At 36.9% G+C, this 17,087-nt stretch overlaps 2 protein-coding genes across 9 annotated transcripts in view; one reads left to right on the forward strand and one right to left on the reverse strand.

The window, feature by feature from the left end:
- LOC122801123 (guanine nucleotide exchange factor DBS-like) overlaps positions 1-17,087 on the forward strand; it is a 3,406,519-nt gene that overhangs the window by 2,007,482 nt on the left and 1,381,950 nt on the right. The gene's annotated exons all lie outside the window — the stretch shown is intronic.
- Positions 1-17,087, reverse strand: part of B3GNT5 (UDP-GlcNAc:betaGal beta-1,3-N-acetylglucosaminyltransferase 5) — a 555,688-nt gene that overhangs the window by 438,373 nt on the left and 100,228 nt on the right. The window lies entirely within an intron of this gene.

Raw genomic sequence — 17,087 nt, forward strand, 5'->3', positions numbered from 1 at the left:
AGTTCTACACTGCTAAGACTCCTTACCACATAAATTCATCCTCATCCATATCATTTATACACACCTGTATCCTTAAACATCCACACATCTCAAAGCCACCCATGAGGCTACAGACCAACACAATCCATTTCAACATCTACTTTGCCAAATGGTCCCTCCCTAATTGCCATCTTAACTACACCCTCACTTCTTAAATCCTTAGGTTTCCCAAATGTAAGAAACAGATTTCTCATACAATTCCTCACACTAGACTCTCTTCTACTTGCACACTTAAGATCCTAACAACCATTGCCCTACTTTCCAACAAAACGTTTAAAAGTGTGTCCTACATGCAAAACACTTCTGATCCTCAGCTCTCCCAATAACACGAGCACTTTTATACCCCACTTTGTTGTTGTTCTATCTTTCGGCTTTTCCCAGTTAGGGGTCACCTCAGTGGACCTCTGTTCCGCTAATGATTGGCAGTACATTTTTACGTACTGACAGGCCTGACGCACAACCTTCAACGAAGGTACGCCCATTCACGCATGTCTCTACACAGAAGACGCTTTAGCTGAGAATCGAACAGGACAAGGTTTTACTGTGAGGTGACAATGCTACCATAGCACCACCACCGCAGCTACTTTCACACCCCACTGTTCAAGTTAAATTATCAAAAGCAACAGCCAGTTACTCTCAGCAAAAATGTTTCTTCCTCTACCATACTTCCATAACAATAAAACGTATTGTTAACATCACTCACACCCAGGCCATTCTCGGCATATTTAGGCACCAGACAGCATATCCCCATCTACTGCTTTATAGCTACAAACTCCCCCACAGTCCCACACTGGCCTTGATACATACACCATACCAACTTACAAAGTCTTGATTGAACTCTCTCCAAAGTGCATGCATGGATAGCAGTAAACTCTCCAGACATCTTTCATTGTCACAGAAATCTGGCTAGTTCAGAATAAACTGCCCCACCAGTCTATAACATTATCAGAATAGACAGAAAGAAGAAAAAATGGTTATGGGGCACTATTTTCTTTCTACAGGAAACATACTAGATCTCTTTCTCCAAACATCCTGCCAACTACTCCAAAATCCTAAACATGCTTACATTAAAACACTCATATCAATCCCACTTCACTGAAAGCTTATTTGACTGAAAGCTCATTAGGTTGAAAATGGAATATAGCCCTTGCCCCACTGCTGTGGGGCCCTGGAGTGAGAATATAAAGTAAGGGGCAGGGTGTGGGGGCATAGCCCCCCACATTGGGGGCTATGGGGGGCCCCCACATTTTGCAACTAGTTTTTACTGACGTTGTGTGTATTTTTAATGGATACACATGTATATAATAGTGCACACACTGCAATTATTATTAATACGCACACACATTATATATATATATATATATATATATATATATATATATATATATATATATACACATATATATATATATATATATATATATATACACACACACATATATATATATATATATATATATACACATATATATATATATATATATATATATATACACACACACACACACACATTTTATATATATATATATATATATATATATATATATACACACACACACATATATATATATATATATATATATATATATATATATACACACATACACACATACACACATACACACACACACACACATACATATACATACAAACACACACTATATATAATCTATCCCTGGGTGTTCGTGTTAAACACCAGAAAAATTCTCTTCTTGACCTCCTTAAAAACTATGATATTGGGTGATGTTAAGATTGTATGGTTAGCCAGTCTGAAAATCCAACCAGTAATACACATCTGTACAAGCTCACCCAACTCATAATCACACCAACTAGATACAACTGTGCCACAGCCAGACAGGCAACCCTTAACTAGATCCCAACATCCTGTCCAAATAAAATATCATCCCATGGAACTCCAATAGTATAAGTAATCACTTTCCAAACAGAACAACCTCAAAACACGTTGTTACAGCCTCATAAGAAAGTTTATTATCATGAAGATGCTTGTTAATCTACATCTCCTTAAGTGAGAGTCACCAAGACCTTCCCCATAGATGATGTGGGCTCTAAATTCAATAACATCTGCCTAGGTGTTGCAAGCACTCTAGCCACCCTCAAGAGTTAGAGCAAACCCTGCCCCATGGCTATCCTTGGCAACTAAGCTCTCCACAAAACAGAGACAAAGCAAGGAAGGGCTGGAGAAAGAAATGAAAATGCTTCCACTTTACCATCATCATATAATCATATATAGGCAATTACAAAACCTATCACCAAAGCTAGGAAAGCCTATTAAATCAACATGCACATTAGCCATCCAAAACTGTTCGAGGCCCCCATCAAAATCAAGAACAAGCAACACAGCCACCACCGACCACACAGAAACAAAATGGTACCACAGACAACCAATGCATTAACTGTTTATATATAGACTATACAGTCATTAAACAGCGGGTAACTAATCAAACTCACTGTCCCTAGTCAAAAAAAGTCAGACAAGTTCCTTCAACATTTCTGCTTCCAACCAATTTCCACAGATACCATTAAACTCAACTTCCCTGACAACCTACCTGGCAATTATCTTAAAATAGCAGCCGGGGCTATTGCAAATCCACTTTGTCATTCATTATTCTACTGCACATGGGTGGAATCAGATCCTTCAAACTCCTGGGCAATTGCCACCTTACTACCTCTATCAAATATTAGAAAAATATATTCATATGCAACTTCAACAACCAGTTTCTGTCTTCAACCAAAACTGGCTTCAATCCTCATCACAGCTACTGCATTTAAGTGTTAATACCATCAATACCACAGAAATGTGGAAGCATAGTCTCCGCCACCTTCCTAGATTTAGCAAAAGCTTTTGAGAACCATCTCCCACCAGAAACTAACTCTCATCCTGAGGGCTCATATATCTCTTCACTGTAATAGACAGCTAACTCTCAAACAGAGCACAAGCAGGCAAATGGAAAATGATTTTCCACCTTCTTGCATGCAACTATTAGAGTCCCAGAATGATCTATACGAGGGCCCCATTTTTTAATAAGCATATTCATCAATGACCCTAGTTCAGTACACTGTTCACTAAACCCTAATCTGCTCTGCCAACTCTCTCTGAACTCCAAGCTTTTTCAATTGAAGTACATCTAAAAATCACAAATACCAACACCCACACCAAAAATAATAAATAACTACCCTTTGTTCCAAAGTCCATCTCTACACAAAACAGTATCCACTATCATCTCTACCAACAAGTCAACCACAGCAAATTAGTGGCTGCAATCATAGAGGACCAGTTGAAATGCAGTGTCACACTTGGTTAAAAAATTTCAAAAATTAGGTAGGATTATAGAGAAACAACTTAACCTCGTTGAACAGTATAGAGGAGAGAGCACATTAAAAAAGAGAGGCTACAGGTATTCTAGCTATGTCAGTTTTCACTAACCTTAAACTCTCTCACAACTGTCTAAACTTGAGCAATATTATAATAAAATAGCCACATTTGCAGTAAATAGAACACACCACTGCCTAGCCCTTAGAGGATTAAGCTGGTTAGAACTAGCATATTACCCATTTCTTTTTTGGCAAAAGAAAATATACCTACTGATCTGCAAGTCAGAAAATTACCTAGTCCACAATAACCAAATATAACACTACTCCCCTAATAACATTTTATACTCTAGAGAAAAATCACAAGTCACTATAACCAAATCATCCAATACTGCAGGTGACTCAAAATAGTGTTGGCTAACTATGGAACCACATCACATTACCACTGAAATCCATTCTGAATGCAAATCAATTTAAAACACAAAACTTCACCCACCAAATTAAGGGATATGCTCTTACATATCTCTAGGATGAATGCCATCTCTCTAGGATGAATGCCATATCAAGCCATTCTCTTCATTCAGAATCATATGCCCCACAACTTGTATTTACCACACTGTTCACACTCACCTCAGTACTTCTAGTATAACCTATATTATATGAACCTGCTTTATATATCACCTCAAGTACGTTAAAATTTTCTGCCTTATGTAGTTTTTTCCCTCACCTTCATTTCTTTGATTTTCTAAGCATTAATCACAATCTATTTGACAAACCAACTAATGCACACCTCTTCAGATGCTCAGAGTTCAACATTTACTAATGCACAAGTATCTTTTATACTTTAATAGTTTGCCATTATTTCATATGAATGCAATCTCATTAACTGTTGAACATTCATTTGTTAATGTATGTTACTCAATGTCTGCTCACGTACATTACTGAATATCTGTTTGCATTATGCTAGAGGTCTTCTCCCCAGGCCTCCACTGAAGATGCCTTTACCAAACCCAGTAAAACAAAAATAATTCTTTTTATTTCATTTTATTTTGCAAATTCCTTATTGAACATAACAGGTTCATAATATCAAGCCCCAGAATGTTGAGGGGGGAAATAAAATTCACATGAGAATAGCAAATTTCACTTTTCCCCTTCAAAATGTTTTTTGCAAGGTTAAGCCTCCTGGATCCTCTGATGTCAGAGAGAGTAAGCCCCCACATTCTTCTCAGCTTCTATACCAACTCTAAGACCACCATACTTCATAGAAAAAGGAATATTCTAATGAAAATCTCTGAGCTGGTATATGCAAATCTGCATTTTTCCCAGTGTTAAAACAGGACTTAGCCAGTTGTTCTCTTTGCAGCACCCATAACGTGCCCAGTAATAACACCTTCTGCAATTCATATGGTGTTACATGCATCACTAACATATCCAAGTGTGATTGTAAATTCTTTTATATGACCCATTGCTCCTACTGCTAATGGAACTGACTGGGTATCCTGCTTCCATGTTGCCCTTGTTTCTGCCTACAAATCCTGGTATTTTATGACTTTGTCTCTCTCTCTGTACGTAACACACTGTAGTCACTGTGTGTAGCAATATCAGTGATCAATACTACTTTTGTCTTCTCATGGACCGCTATATCTGGTTTTCTCACATCTATTTTTTCAGCTATTGGTAATGGGTGATCCCATGTGAAAAACTTAATTTTCTATATTGCTTTGTGACTCCAGTTTCCACTATAGTCTGTACTAATACCACCATGATATGTAACTGGTGGTCCTTAAAGACTGGAACACCATCACCATCTCTGCATTTGCCATCTTTAAACATAGTCCTTTTTAAAATGGTTTAATAGTTACTTTCCCCATGTGCCGTAAGCTTGGCAAAAAATTTCACTCACTTGATTACTGTAATCATCTACTAACTTATCCTTCTAAAATGTTAAATTCTCTTGAGTTTTGCAGCAACCACTGATCTTAAACATTTATGCTTAATCTAAAGAAGGGGTGGAAAGAATATAATTATCTGGCTAATCACTTCTGTTTAGGCTTCCTTTTATAAATATGGATTTTGAATAGTTATTTGATCTTCATGTTCTGAAGGCTTCACAAGCTCCGCCTCTTGAGATTTTAGTGCCTACATTCTGTATCCAATTCATCTCCTAATGATACTGAAGCTTGCATCATGCAGCAGTTATTTAAAATTTCTAATAAAATTGCCTACATGGGTGAGGTCATGGCTTCACAATTCAAGAATAAAAAAAAATAATAAATAAATGCTCCAATTTGCTCCGGTTTGCCCAATACATCCATAGTGGAATATTTATTGCCAAACATCCAGAGAGGCTCTGGAGGCAAGACTATAATGGCTTATTTTCACAACTACAGTTAAAACCAGTAGCCCACCTGAATTTGTAGAGTCAGATAATAATGGCACAGCACATTTCTACTTAGCCTGTACCATGGAGGGACTGATTGTTTGATGAAGGTCTTTCCCAGACCCACCTTTCTTGCACAGAAGTCCTTCCATAGGTAAAATTCCACAGGATAACACCAGACTGACCCATTCTACACTCTTCCTTTAGTTGATCCTCTAGGCGAGGAATCCTCTTCCTGCTTTTAGACAAGCGTATGTATCACATTCATTGTTAAACCCGTGTTACCATCCGAATTTCTGTGAGAACATTCCTACATTCCAAGTACACATTGATTATGAGAAATATATGGGCCTTAAATCGATGTACCACAGCAATCACACACAGACTAATGTAAATGCACTGACTTGAAACAAAATGAAAAAAAGGTTAAGTGACATACTAGCTAGGGCCCACAAATGCCCAAATCCAAATGGAAGGAAAGAAAATGTCTAACTAGACTAAGAGTAGAGTTGAAAGCTGATTTATTAAAAATAGTATTTCTTGGTTTACTGGGAAGGTGGACTTTCCCCTAGAACCCTTTCAGTCATGATCAGAGTCATCCAGCACTGAACACTTGCAAAAATACAGAATTAAGTCATTTTATACACAGCCAAACTCTGAACACTCCATAATTAAAATCACAAAAAGGGCAGGATTTAAATATTAGATGGCTGACAATGGCAACAGTTAACCATAACAGCAGGATTGTAAGTCTTGAACCCAGGATCCTGCACACCATAGCCACAGCAATTTACCAATAAGCCATCTGAGCTATGTGTATTGTGTACTATTCTGTTAAATCAGCCCCCCCCCCCAGGTTGCTATAAATAAATCTGTGGGAGGAGGAAGAACTCTGATCTAAGCAGATTATAGGGTCCTATCCCACATCCCTCTAAAATAATAACTGTACTTATGTTTTAATTTTAGGTGGGATACATTTTCTAGAATGCAGTACAACTTTCTAGTGATCCAAATTTAGTGGTTGTGTTCCAAGCTGCTGGACTTCGCCATTGTAAAGGTAGAGATTTACAACAAGTTCTAGAAATGGAAACTGAATGCAGACTTCAAGTCAGTCTTTTTGGAGTATTTCCTATGGCAATCTCAAAGCTGCTATATTTAAAAGTTTGGGAGAATGTAAGGTGGCTTACACCCAACATCAGGGGATGCAATGGGGCTTGCCCCTACTGCAAAAATAAAATTTTAAAAGGAGAAGTTCACATAGAAAATGCTTTTCTGTCCTTTTTTTTTGGGGGGGGAGCAGCATCTCAGGACTCTGCATTGATTCTCGCAATATTTCAACAGGGAGCCAAGCAAATTATTTTAAATGGAGGACAGATCAGTAGGATTGCATTCTATGATTATTAGGATCATAGGAAGTTACTATGCTATTGGCACTGGGGCCCTTATTAGCATAGCCAAGAGTTTAGCCCACGTTTAGAAAAAATCAGCACCAGCTGCCCTTGTCCAGTAGGGACATAGAAAATACATCCTCTGGGATTCCACCTATTTCCCATCCAGTTATCCAGGTTGTGCTTAAAAAGGGATAAAGAGGTACTCTGCTTGACATGGACAGGGAGTCTATTCCACAGATGGGGGAGTCTCTGTGACACATCTGCCCTGACAACAAGTCCTATTGATGTCACAGACCAGGTTGAGGCCACGTGTGCAGGTTACTCGAGTGGAGTTTTGACTTGTGGATATGCAGCAGTCCCATCAAGGCAGGGTCCGATATCACCTTGTATGCCAGACAGAGGTCACCTCTAAGGAGTTTTTATGAAACTGAGTAGAGAGATAGGGCTTTTAGCCTGTGTGTGTATGGTAGATTTTTGAGGCCCTGGATTCTCCTGGTAAGGAACCTCTGTGATCTCTCCAGCTGCTGCATGTGCTTTGCAAGGTACATGCTGAATGGGGCATTGTACTCAATAATGGGCCTTATAAGGGAAGAATACAGAGATAGTATGACATCCAGAGACAAGGAGGTCATATCATCCCTGGTATTCTTCCCTTATAAGGAAAGAATACAGGGATGTTATGACCTCCTTGTCTCTGGATGAGATACCTTTGATACCTATGAGGTGGGCCATGTAGAAAGCTTGCCATACAGTGGAAGCAACATGGTGGTCAAAAGTCAGCTTATCAATCAGGGTGCCCAAATCCCTCAACTGATTGCATGCTTAGAATATTGTTATTAATGTGATAATTTGTGGGATGTCACTCTCCCCAAAGGAGATGATGCATTTTTTTTATTCAGCCTGAGGCCATGTTTCAGGCAGTAGTCATTTGTTTGGGTGAGACCCTCTTGGAGGATGCCCACATCACTAGAGGAATTGATGACAGCTTTTTCCAACATTGAACTTTTGATTTATGCACATTTACTATTAAACAATATGCTTATTTTTTTCCTGAATACCAAGAGGTTTGTAAGAAATGAAGACCTTATTAATAGGATCATAGGAAGTTACTAGGCTATTAGCCCTGAGGCACTTACAGCCTAGCCAAGAATTTATCCCATGTTCCAACAAGTCAGCACCCAATGTCCCTGTCCAGCAGGGACATGGGTGGAAACCCTGGTGTGTATTTTCTGTTCCCATCTAGTTATCCAGGTTGTGCTTAAGGGTTAATGAGATACTCTGCTTAATGTAGAGAGGGAGTCTATTCCACAGAAGGGAGAGTCTCTGGGACACATCTGTCCTGCCAAGTCCTATTGATGTCAAAGACTGGGTTGAGGGCACGCATACAGGTTACTCGAGTGGAATCATAATGGGTCATAATGAATAATATAATAATTCACATAATGGAACTCCTTCAAAGGCATTTTATTGAATATCGCTATGTTAAAGCTTTTAAATTTTTTTTGCAGTTTGGGAAAGAAATGCAAAGGAATACTACCAAAATTTACAAAGTGAAGGTAGAACTAGAAACTCTTAGAAAACCTGGAGAATTGTGGAATTTATGGGAATTTAGAAGTCTAGTTTTGACACCGGAAAAACTTGCTTTTTAGGATATGAATTAGCTCAAACATTCAGTGTCTTAAGGGTACATTTTTATATTGATTGATATAGCAATTGAAACAGACCCAAACACCTGTATCAAGATAATTTAATGTAGTTTTAGGGGCACTAGGGAAAAAATTAGTAATTGAGTGTAGTATTTTTCCACAAAAGTTTAATGTTATTTATAGGCATGTAATGGGGGTGTGTATTAGTGCTGAAAGATGGTCAGAGAGAACATCAGGATTCTTCCGCTTTCTTCTGTCCAGAGGCTACAAGTGCCTCATTGGAAAGTGAAAACGACAAAACCTTACAGTACGTTTCCACAATTCCTGTGCTGTCTGTACCAAAACAGGATACCAAGAGGACTGCGTGACTATCTAGAACAAACCAATTATGATAGGTCCAGGAACCGTACAAGAAAAATGGTGTTTGTTAACTATGGCCCCCCCCAAGTTCAGGAACCGTACAAGAAAAATAGTGTTGGTTAACTATGACCCCCCCCCCCCCAAGTACTTCTTAAAATGAAAATATGCATAAATATGGAAACAAATGGGTAAGATGGAAAACTGATTGCATTGCCCATACAGGAACAAATGCCTAGTATTGAAAAGGAATCACAATATAGCAATGAACATTAAAAAAAAATGAGAGAAGGCTCTAGACAACGACATTCTTTTACATACTTTAAGCACAAAAACTCAATTTGCCAAGTGAGCAAAGAAAAGCATGAGAATCCTAAGCCCCTTCTTTTGGAGGGTAAGTGGTCAATGCAAAGTCAGCAAGTAGGAACATGATCAGAAGGTAAAAATTACAAACAGCAACAAAAAAAGCTGAAGCTAATGAGTTCTCACTTGATTGGATAAGGGGCTATTCAATGACTGAGGTGCTACATAAGAAACTGGGACTGTTTTGGAGGACCAGACCAATGCTGTACCCTTCATGCCTCCCATAATCCCACCCATTTACTCCACTCTCCTGCTCGCTTTTTCCATTCCTGTCAACAGCCTCCTTCCCAAGCCATTCCAGTGTTCCACTACTTGGTCATTTCTCCCCAGTTACCATAAACACTGTTCACACTTGTTAATGTGCATACTGCTTTCTTATCTACTTCTACAACGATTACAGATATTGAACTAAAATGGCACAAACAGTAACAGCCATTTACTAAACAGTATAGTCTTATAATGAAAACAGACTTGGCATAAGCAGTAAACTTCTCTACCCTTGAAACTCACATTCATTGAACCTGCATTAAAACTCCACATTCAAAGAAAATGCATCTGCTCAGTGGAGGATTAAGGTTATTTTTGGGTCATTTTCAAATCATAGGCTTCTTGCACACATTTTTAGGACCATGCATACAGGTGTTTTGATTCACCTTCCTGATTGCATCAAATTATATTCCAGCACCACTTGTTAGCATGCGTTTTAAATTTGTTTTGAACATTATTTTAGTAAGCAATGAAACCAAATGTATTAACCAAAAATGACAAAAACTACCCATTTCAGAAAATTTCAACCAAAAAAGGCCACTCAGACATCTGTCATTACAATCAACCAATATCAGTCAATAAGCACAATCTCTGCAGAAGTAAAAATCAGCTGAATAATTCCACATTAAAAAGAACTGTAAGAGGTTGCTACTGGCAAACAATTTTATATTTCAGCGTTTTATCTGCAAATTCAAAGTCTGCCTTTGAAGAATCAATTGCCTATGTAACATTAAAAAATATTGATGAGCTGGTAATATTCTAATAAGAAATGACTAACAGACAAGTTCATAGTTACTAGGCATCTCGTACAAAGTAGGGGACACTCAGGAGTGCATAACACCTATCCCCCTTAAAATGTACCAAATAATTAGCAATCAGAAGGGCAATGCAATACCAGCACTCCATCTATTCTACAAGGTGTGGGAATAGAATCCAGTGCCTTCTGCACCAAAGGCAATTATGATAACACTGCTTTCAAATTCTACAGCACAAACGGGGATTGCCATTTGCTAAACAAAACAGTTGCACATTGAAAACAGACTTAGCATGAGCAACAGTAAACTTATCTTCCCTTAAAACTCCCAATTCCATGAAGATGCACTGAAACTCATAATTCCCTAAAAATGTACTGAAACTCAAACACCACTCCATTAGCATTCTGGTATCTGGTGTAGACTACAGGATTCGGGCCATTTCCTTTGAAACTCAGAATTCCTTCAGCAGTCTGGTAGCTGGTATACAGGATTCAGGCTTATTTCTCCTGTAACAAAATTAGTGTGAAGCTTGATCAAGTTAATTGACTAAACTGCCTCTCCCCCCTCCCATGCTAGGACATTACATACCATACCTCTCAACCTCTTAGCACAAGAAATCTGGACAAAGCCTAATTTGGGGGGGGGGGGGCAAATGCCCAAAAATACAGATAGACTTATAATGTTGCTATAATAGGATTAGTGTTAGCATGCACTTTCTGAAGGCTCTGAAGCCTGAAACCCATATGTCATTATTAGTGACTTCAGTCCTCTGAATTGCCAGAAAACAACAAATGTTATCAACCTCTCACGGAATGGCTCAATTTAAATTCTGGGGACAAACCTATAATAGCTTTACTTCTGTAATTGCTTGTGTGCTGCACACACTGCCACCATGGTACAGGAAGTTTTTTTTTTTTTTTTTTTTTTTTTTTTTAATATATTAAAATAAATGTTTGGCCCACAGAGCCAGATACACAGGAGGCTTAGTCAGGGACAGCCAAAGGGCAGATGTGGTCTGGGAGCCATGTAATGCCCAGGTCTGGTCTATTCCATGCATCAGCTGCTCTCTCAGAGAGCCAGTTAGTACACTTCTCATTTCTATAGAATCTTCTACATAGTAGTACAGAATCGGACAATTTGATAATCCCAAACATTTCTAGAGGTGTTCTCTAAACACCTGAATAAGTTTATTTTAAATAATTATACGAGATGCTGTACAAGTTCAGATATTTTAGTCTTTCATACCTTAAAATTTTCATATTGATGGATGCCCTTGGTATTATTTCTGCTGTACTCATTCCAGTTTACTCAAGCTCGTTTTCTTATTATTATTCCATACTCAACTTTGGGTCTAATGTAAGTAATGAACAATGGCTTCATGATTTCCAATTTCCTAGACCTAGACTTTATTTCTATAACTATCATTAACCAATTGGTTGATAAGATTAGGAAAAAAAAAAAAAAAACAAAGCTGGAGCTATCCATATACCCAGATCCTTAAATGAATTTTAAAAGTTTCAATCACTGTATGCTGAAAACAAAGCTGGAGCTATCCATATACCCAGATCCTTAAATGAATTTTAAAAGTTTCAATCACTGTATGCTGTATTACATTATCACCTTTTAATTTAGGTCTCCATCTTGCATGCTTATTTTTTGATGTACTTTATCAGCATATTATTTTTTCTGTGCCCAAATGGTAAATTTAATCAAGTCCTTTTGCAGACATGCTGTATCTGCAACACATGTAATTAGTTTACCTTTGTTAAAGTCATCTGTGTACAGATGTAGAGCACTTCAGATGAAATGATTGATCCAAAAGATGCAATCTAAACAAGTACAGGCCTAGGATAGAGCCCTGTGGGACACCGTGACTGTAACAAAGGATTTCACTTGTCCAGTTGCTGTATGATACTTGCAATGTCCTATTTGTAAGCCATGCAGCTATCCATCTTGATAGTACATCAGTTTATTGATCAGTGTTTTGTGTATGACCCTGTCAAATGCTAAAGTTAAATCAATATAAATTACATCACAGCACACTTGTCACTCATAGCTGTTATTATATTGTTGTAGAACATCATGTTACTGGTGGCACTAGGTCTATTTTCAATATATGCATGCTAATATATTGTTTCAAGTTCCAACCTTTTCACTTCTAACAATAACTTATCCAATATTACCTACTCTATTTTTCTACAACATGAAGGTAAACTTAATGGTCTATATGACTCTGGGTTTATCCTACTCCCCTTTCCCTTAAAGGCAGGTTTAACAAGTGCATTCTCCAATCTTGATTTCCCCATATTTATATGGCTTAGTAAATATATATAATGATACTGTAAGTTTTTGCTGAAGTGTTTTCAGCTCATTATTAATTCCATCTCCTAGTGCTTGGTTTGGATCCAGTTTTCACAGTTCTTTTTCAATAGAACATAATTTGATTACACTATCGGAGGTTACCTGGATGTCACTAGGACTATTTATCATTCCCTTTGTGCAGCCAAACTGCTTTGCATAAGCTTTTTTAAATACAGCTATAATCTATCATGGTTAATTTGTATGTCTTCACTCTTTCCACGTCTTATGCATCTATAAAATATCTTATGCCTCTATAAAATGGTTTCCTATTATGCCCAATATCTTTATATAAATTTTCAATTTTTATCTTGAGCTCGTCTCACATTAGGTTTAATTTAGTGGATTAGCTTATTTCAGTTTTCAAAGTTGCAGTTCAACCTCTTTTACATTTATTGTACAATATATATATATATATATATATATATATATATATATATATATATATAAAATGTATTTTTTTCCTCTTACCTTAATCAAGTGTCTTGTTCTTATAGAAATATATCCTCATGATGTGTGCCGACATCTTTATGTTAAATAAAAATGCTTATTTATTGCATTCAAAAATTCTCAAAACTTTCCACATTCCTTCTACAGTTGTTCCACTGAACCTTTGTTCCAATTAGTTTTACACACTGACCGTATTACTTCCATATAATCTGTGCATTTGTTTAGATTTTAGTTTGGCAGAATTATTAAGCAACCAATTAACATTTAGAACTCCATGAGCACTGCACATCTACTGTGGTAAAACTAGACATGAAATAAGTCATTTCTTCAGGAACACAATGTCTAATATGTTCCATTCCCTAGTACTCTTACAGTTTGAAGCTATTACTGAGCCTGAGCATACATGGTGAATAATTTCTTTACTAATGCTGTTGAATCCATATTATTCCAGTCTGTTCTGTTAACATTTAAAGTCTTCAACCACTATTACATTACACTGTTGCATTTCATGCAAGAAATGGATGAATTCCTCTAGGTCATCAACACTTTACTTTGCTGCTCTATACACTCCAACCCCAACAACTGTTGTATATTGCAGGGTTGTTTTTATTGTCACAGTTATACAATATGCATTGGTGTTATTATGGGACATACAATAAATCACAGGTCTCATTAACTACATTTAACCCATACCATAACACCTCCACCTGATTTTTTTGTTAGAATTGCATTTTATAGTAAAAACATTTATATCCGGACAGAACTAGTATCTGGTCATTGCTCTAACCGTATTTCACAAACAATGGCTATTGCTTTTAAGTCCAGCGTGATTCTGGGTTACCAATTTACGATAGTTCAGTGTAGTATCTTTAATGGCTTTTCAAGTGCCTAAGAACGTTGTGGTTGAAGAGGTTTTCTTATGACACTATTCTTAAGGGTAGAAGTAAATCATGAAAAGTGATTTCAAAGTAGACATATCCGAAGAGTAAGGAATGTGCTGGATTGGATGGGCATTATGACATGGAATAAAGATAAATGGAAGGATCAATGCATTATAAAAGGAGAAGCAGCCACGAGTATCCTTTGTGTGGATGGAGGAAGGAATGTGCAACAAATTAATGATTGTACAACTACCATTTTAAAGAACTGGAGAATAAAAGGAAAATCTTTGGGATATTAGCAAAAAAATAGTACTGTTGGCAATGTTGAGGCAAAGTTGGCAAAACAGGGAGATTAAAAAGAATAAATGGCAAGTGAAGGGTTTGAATGGAGAGAGGTGGTCAAACTAAGCAAGACTATACAATAGTGATTACTAAATATGAAAAAGTAAGCCTACTACACACCAAAGTCCAGATTCACAACACCAAAAGCCAAGAAAACAAAAAAAGATGAAGTCTGGAACACCACACTGTATAAAAACGTTATTGTAGAAATCCAATAACAATGTTAGCACTTTCAGGTCAAAACCTTCCTCAAACATTACTATGCATAAAAACACAGGCGCATTTAAAGCAATTCACCACCAATCACATTTTAATAAACTACCCGCCTTTTCTTTAAGGCTGGTTTAAGGGGAACAACCCCATTCAAAGCCGGATGCCTGTCAGCTCCTAATTCAATTATCCATTTGGTCTCATTGTATTCCGTTTCATTCACTAAATCACCCTCTCCCCCTTTGGATAATTTTACTACTTGCAAAACCATAAAATTAAAACAATGATTTTCATTACATTTGATATGATGAAGCAATGCATTATGTACATTCCCATTATGTATAGCTGACATATCCTGTAAAATTCTTTTAATTTGCATTTGGTCTTACCTACATAAAAAAGGGTAAAAGGGTATGCAGACTGTCACACAAAAGATAAAGTGTATTTAGCTGATTGCGTTTCATGTCATTCATTTTAAGTAGGCAGGACCAAGACCATCTTTTTTGTTCTGTATACAATAGTGATGGGAGCTTTATCTGGGATAGGGGTCAAGCCAATTATAATAATTCTTTTGGACTGCTGGTGAGATTTTCTAGCATAATGGGAGACATGCTCAGACAGAGCTGAGCATCATCTTGAACGGATTGAAAAATATCCTGTATAAAAGGCTGGACGTTTCTTAACTACCAGATTAATGCTCCAAACTAGTCAATTCTAGGTACAGACCATCATGGGCCAGAAAAGATCATGCAACAAATCAGGCTGATGATGTGACAACAATACAAAATGTTTCATTGCAATCCAGGATTTTATTACAGGACAGCAACAATTTTGGCATTGTTTCCAAGTGGATGGTTTAAAGAGATTTATGATGCACAGATGAGGTATGGACATGCAAGAGGAAAATACCAAGGCCCTATGCATAGTGCAATATCCCCAATTTAAACTGAGGGAGAACAGTCATGAAAAAGTCAAGAGAAAGAATGAAGAAGAGAGAAAGCCATGTAAAAATTGGGAAGTGCTATTGAGACAGGAGTACATGCGAATTAGGACAACAAAACAATAGAGAGATTAAAGCAATGATGGTGCATTTGCATATACTGGAGTGAGTATATAAAGACCACCAAACACTACAAGGAAACTAATAATCACCTTTACAGTAGGAAAGGAAAACGTGAATGCTTTATGGGAGCAAATTTTATTTCTAAAGGCATTCAAATTAATAGGATAGAAACCAGTGCAGATCTCCGGCAACAACATGCAACAGTAGGTGTAACTTGGAAGTGGTAGCTATATGGCAGCATCTAATATCACCAAAGAGGAATGTTTAGATACAAATTAAGAGAACATCTTACAGAAGGAAAAAGCCAAGGAGTTGAACATTTCTTTTTTAATTTTCATGATAGTAGAACTTTTAGTAACACAGTCACTAGTGATCAGGCTGTAAGGCAGAATACTATCTAAGCAAGAATGGAATGTCTTAAAGATGACAGTGTTTGTTTAAACCAGTTGTTAAAGAAAATCTATGGTTATGATGAGCAATGGAAAATATATGTATGCAGCATTTAAATGACAAGGAAACCTGGGAAAAATTATCAGCCACGATTGTTTAAAATGTAAAGAGCTAATAGACAAGGGAGCAGATCTTGACTACATTTTGGAGAATGATGATCGGATCCAAATTTCTGGCAGTAGTAGGATGCTGAGAGTCTGCTTTTGGCCCAAAATACTTACAAATACAAACAAATAATCCACCTTGTAGATAATACTATCAGGTAGAGGAAGCTTGTTAGAAAGTCTAGGGCATGTTAAAAATGCTTTTATCATCTTCCTATTCAAGGGATTCTTGAATTAAGATATGTATTGGTACAAACATTGTATGATTGTATTACTATTAACTATAAACTGCCACAAAAACTGTATTCTAGTATTAAAACCACAAAACTGGTATAAAAATATTTGTTTGGAGATACCCTGTGTCAGATTGTCTTTACAGAATTTTGATTGCAAGATAATTATTTCATGTATAATATACCATTAATTTAAGGAGGTATGGCAATGGGGGCATCTTCTCTCCTGTCATATTCAAATGTATAACAGAGTATATTTAGATTTGTGATTTACAAAAACAAACATTATATAGATGTATTATTTTTTATTTAAGAGTGGCCTCGTACAAGTGCAGAGGTTTGTCAAATTAATGGTAATTTTAGCTTGAATTTAGAAGGCAAGTTTGAATATACATGTTGTAAATTACTTGGGATGTTACATCTGTGAAGTATGGCAAAATTAACAGAAAGTAATCCGATACAGTTGAT

The sequence above is a fragment of the Protopterus annectens genome, chromosome 4.part1, assembly GCF_019279795.1.
Source record: "Protopterus annectens isolate FY-2018-M chromosome 4.part1, PAN1.0, whole genome shotgun sequence".
NCBI lineage: Eukaryota > Metazoa > Chordata > Ceratodontiformes > Protopteridae > Protopterus > Protopterus annectens.